The following is a 5,597-nucleotide window of genomic DNA, read 5'->3' as shown; positions in this document are numbered from 1 at the left end:
TGCTATAGGATTGTTAGGAGTGCTTTGCCATGCAGCGGATTGGATAATATCCGTAAGTTTCTCAACTTCGAAGTCCAACTCTTCTATCGTCGTAGGTTCTTCGTAATGTATATCAGCATTCATGAGAATAAACTGAAAGTTTTGCCAATCGGTTAAATTATTTGTTAGGTATGGTGGGAGATTCTTTTTCGGAATGTTTTCAAACAATGTAAGGAAAATGGGTGAATGATCAGAATTTAAATCAAATCCATTTTCTACTTTTATTCGAGATACTGGTATCTTTTTAATAATGAAGAAGTCTATTAAATCAGGAATTTTGTTTGTATCGGTTGGCCAATATGTTGGACTGCCTGATGTTACTATCTTACAACCTGTAACATTTGCTGCTCTTAGTAACTCTCTGCCCTTTGTAGTTGTAATACGGGATCCCCAATTTAGGTGTTTTGCATTAAAGTCACCCCCTATTATGAATCTTGTATCATGCTTTTGAATAAGAAGTTTGTATTGCTCCGATTTGATTTTGTGTTTCGGTGGACTGTATAGTGCGGTTATGAGTAAGTTTTCAGTTTGTGTATATATTTTTATAGTTGTTGCTGAGAATGTTTGATGACGCAGGGTGGTACTTTAATGGGGGCAAAATCGTGATTGATGTGGAGGAGTTTTCAAGGGAAACTACTAAAGTTTTTTGCAAATCCAGAATCTTTGCAGAAGTGACAACTTTTAGTGCAATTGGAAGATTTTTCTTGAGCAGACTCTTTAAAATTTGTATCGACTTCGTCATTTTTACTTGTGAACATGTTTCGATAAGATTTTTGAACATTACTCCATCTTGTATTAAGATCTTGTGAAACAACTTCTAATGAAGAATCGGTGTGTTCATTGGCGGGAATTTTTTCAATAGCTGAAGTAAATATTATTAAATCATCTGAATCAAAAATAAACTCATTTCTTAAGGTGTCCATTTTGATTGAAATGTTTGGAATCAGGATAGTAAATCAGAGAAAATTTAGTAATTTGCGAAATTCAGATGTTCGAATATTTAACAGTTACAAGCTTAAGTCATTTATATTTGTTCTTGCCCAGTATATGCTGCACATATGCTGCGATTACGTAAAAAAACTAAAATGAGATTTCAAAAAGTTTTGTGAATTGAAATTTGAGAACTTATCATCCGAATGCAAGTAGAGAGAGGAGCGTAAACCAAAAAGTGCTAGAACCACATAAACATCGAAATATGTTGTGTTTGCTTACCCTAATCCCACAGCAAACACAGCAAAAATTTCAGAACCAAATGTGAGTTGCACCAATTCAGAGAATCTAGATCAGTTGAGCATTGAAACCACTGCCCAGCGTTTACATCAATCAAAAAATATATATCCAAATGAGATTGAAAAAAAAACTTTCAAAAGTTTGCACCAACCCACAGAGACTATAACTGAATGAGTATTAAAAAACGTTTTAAGAGTTTACACCAACCAAAAATTCTATAACCAAATGAGGAACAAAAAAATTTAGGAGCTTTGCACCAATCCAAAGAAACTATAACTGAATGTGTAATGAAAAACGTTTTAAGAGTTTACACCAGGTGTGAGGGGTGTGCTAGCACACGGCAAATTGTGGAAACGTACTCTTAGTTTTATGTAAACCATAAACAATTAAAAGTTTATGCAATTTTTTATTCATATAGTTTTATTCATTTACATTGTGGGCGATTTTAGACAACATTAATGTTTAAAAAATGCTGAAATAAGTAATGAAACATCAAGAAAAATTAAATATTAATTCTCCCTTAAATTTGCGTCTGTCTCGATTTTGCTCAGCTTTGAATTACATCAACCAAAAATTTTATAACCAAATAAGGGAAAAAATTAAGAGTTTTGCTCTTAAGTATCTTGAGTATTTACCCCAACACAATGTAATTCCGGAATAAAGGGGGATGGTAATAAATGTTGAGAGCGTGAATGCAACCTAAACTTATATTCCTTGGAAATCGTTTAAAAGAATCGTTAAAAGAGAATCAAATAATATTTTCCTCTTTCTGTATTCGTTATGAAATCAGTATTGTTTTGGTTCAACAATGGGAGAGAAGTACGTACAGAGATAACTTCTTTAATGTTGTATTCTGAGAAAACGTTTCATAAATGTACTTAAAATCGTGGCAGAGAATTTTCTAGTTGAGAAAGTTAGTTGCCGCTGTTGTTAACGATCGGTTGTTGTGTGTGCGATGTTAAGCCTATGTATGCATTTGTATAGACAACAGTATGCCAATCGAAGTACTTTTGAATGTTTACTTTGTAACATAAAGAACAGCTGATAGAGTAAAGAATACCAAGACTGTATTCAGGTGTCTTAAAAAAATAAATTGTAGCTCTAAATCTAATGCTGCTTTGTGACGGTTGTGCTATTATTTTGCTCCACAATGCAAAATTTTTAGAAGACCCCCGATGTTGTTGTTGCTGTCTGACTCATTTGCCCTTTTATGCATCATTTGTTACTACTCTGGTTATTCTGGATTATTTCTTTTCTAATTCTCTCATATTTTCTAATTCTCTCATCTCTACCTTACAATATGTTCCGTGGGTTGTGTGATATGTGAGGAGTGCAAAATATCATTCATTAATGTTCTCTCTGCCCTGTCCTTCAATGCCCTTGTTAGTCTTGCTTTAGTAATATCATTTCTTCTTTTAATTCAATAATCACCAATGAATGAAGAGGATAGATCATCAATAAATGTTGTTGTTGTTGCCAACTTTGATACTGTATTGCGCATGCCCTCTCATTGTTAAAGGTTGAAATCACTCCATAGGTAGGGTAGGAACGGTGGGAACGAAACACACCAGTTTCTCCTAATGCCCATCATTGTTTGGAAATATCAGCTTATGGGGAATCGAATAGAAAAGGAAGGGGTCATTCAATTTTTAAGCTTGAACTGAACGGTTGTCACAAAGGAAAGAATGTTACGTTTTGAGAGATTAGGAAAAAAGTACACCCTGCCAGAATTAATGGAAAATAACCAGAACACATTTTTGAGAGATTAGAAAAAAAGTACACCCTGCCAGAATTAATGGAAAATTACCAGAACACATTTTGTGGAGAACACCTGGCTTGATTTACGACGGTTTTTTACTGCGGAGTTTTGCTGCTAATTAAAACTACTTGGCAATTAAATTTCTGGCGCTTTTTTTATCCTAAAACTGATCCAAATCATGGAAAGGAAATCGTAATTAAATCCAATCAGAATTGTGACGACAAATCACTATGAAATATGATATATAATAATCCTGATGAAAATTTTTGATTTGTATCATATCATTTGATAATGCATTAATTAATAAAATGCATTGAAATATTAAATTATTTCAGTCCTCCATAAAGGAATTAAATGAAATACTAAAATTTGAATAAGATTAATCCACCATAATACACAATAATCTAAATTTAAGTAATAATTTTAAGTCACATAAATAACTTTCATTTCACATACAACAACCTTATAATTTTGTGATACACGCATAAGATCATCCTCACCTCGAACACCAGGCCTGCTGTACAGAGTTGCGGAATAAATAGTGAGTACATAATTTCATATAAGTATAGTATTATGAATTAATGTATGGAAATGAATTTAATACATATAAGATATAAGTAATTGACATAAACGTTAGTATATAAATGCCTAATTTTGAATTAACTTTCGGAGTAAAATTTAGCTTATTTAAAATGGAATAAATAAATATTTTGTAACCTGAGGTAAGCGAAGTTTGTCAATATTGGGTGGGGTTATGAATTTAGATTGGAGTTAATTCATAACTAGGTTGGGTAGGGTCCGGGAATGCACATCTTTTCCCGATAACGATTTTGAGCCGTAAAGCAGGTATAAGAAATACTTTTTAATTCAAACAGCACGTGATTTTTTTTGTAATGTCTGACCGACGAGCTAGACCTTCTAAGCAAGCACGTGCTGGCAGCTATAGGAACTGTGTTAGAATTTGTAAGCAAATTTTCATCACTAGCAAGGCTTACCAATAAAAAATGGCGCCCAACGTGGGGCAATAAGGGATAAAAATTATCATTAGTAGTAGTAGTAGTAGAAATTTATATGAAAAATATTTTATATATTGTCACATTTCTAGTGGGTTCGATCCTCTAATATTGATTTTGAATTATACTGATATTTTAAGAAACATTTAACCTTTTGTACAATGCCAGTACAACATAGTCCAGGAAGTTTTCCTCCTGCTGTTTACGAAATAGCAAACTCGTGCATAATTTGTAAAATTGAGTACAACTCAACCAGCACCTTGGTAACAACCAGATGCAAGCATATTTTCCACAAAGAGTGTATATTTCAACATATCAATACTTCTCCATTTTGTCCCCAATGCAAAGCTTCAGTTACTAAAAATAGCTTATTAGAATACCAAATTCCTAGTATGAACGATAGTACCATGCAGAACACGGTCACTTTAAGTAACAACAATGAGGGCAGAATTTTGACGGGGAAGAAAAACCGGAACAAACGTTTCAATAAAAATAGGAACATTAGCTCTCAACAGGCAAGTGGAATTAATAGTAGCGCTGAATCTATGGGTTTACAAGCAAGCCACAATTAGAAAGTACATTGAATAACAAAATTAATCAACTTCAAGCTGTGGTTAATCATATTTCTCAGCAATTTGAAAGCCTGACCTTAAATCGTAATATTGAACCAGAATGGCCTAGGGATGATTTTCCCACTTTTGCCCAACAAAATAACCCACAATCTGTTCCTAATATTCATAATTCAACGGGTCCAGCTTTGAATAGAAATATTGTCCATCAAGATATTTTGTCGCCTCGAATTAATAGCCATGGGAAGATTGCTAGTCTTATAATAGTTGGAATATATCCTTTCATGGCAGTAAAATAGGCTTGCCGGTAGACAAGTTTATTTACATGGTCAATTCACTGACTGAAGACAGTTTGGCTGGAGACTACAATTTATTATGTCAACATTGTCACATATTGTTCAAATCCAAGGCAAAAGACTGGTTTTGGCGATAGAGAAGTTCTGTACAAAGAGTAGAATGGAGGGCACTTTGTAATGCATACTCATTTTGGTAATTTATTATCCGATGTAGACATCAGAGAAATGATAAGGAAGAGAAAACAAAGTGCGAATGAAAGTTTTGACGACTTTTATAATGAGGTACTTCTCTTAGGTGATCAACTCCAATAAAAATTGTCTGAACAAGAATTGGTAGACATTTTAAGAAGAAATTTAAGGCCCCATCTAAGGCGGGAAATGTTTTACCTCGAAATCGACAATGTGTCACAACTCCGACGATTAGTATTGAAGAAGAGAGGCTTTAAGTATGGAATTAGAAAAAACTCAGAAAATATTTAAAAGGCAAGTAAGTGAAATAGAACTAGAAGAAGAAATTGAGGAAACACTGCCATTAGGAACTATCTGTGAGTTGAAGCGAACCAATGGTGATAGTAAAAATGCGGAAAGATCTATTTGCTGGAACTGTCGGAATGAGGGGCATAGATACGTAGACTGCTTCGAAGACAGAACCGTATTTTGTTACGGGTGCGGGGCTAAGGGAGTATACAAA

The sequence above is a fragment of the Musca autumnalis genome, unplaced genomic scaffold (genome assembly GCF_047663935.1).
Source record: "Musca autumnalis isolate F117 unplaced genomic scaffold, ASM4766393v1 scaffold_1, whole genome shotgun sequence".
Classification (NCBI taxonomy): Eukaryota; Metazoa; Arthropoda; class Insecta; order Diptera; family Muscidae; genus Musca; species Musca autumnalis.
Note: the sequence above shows the minus strand (reverse complement) of the source record.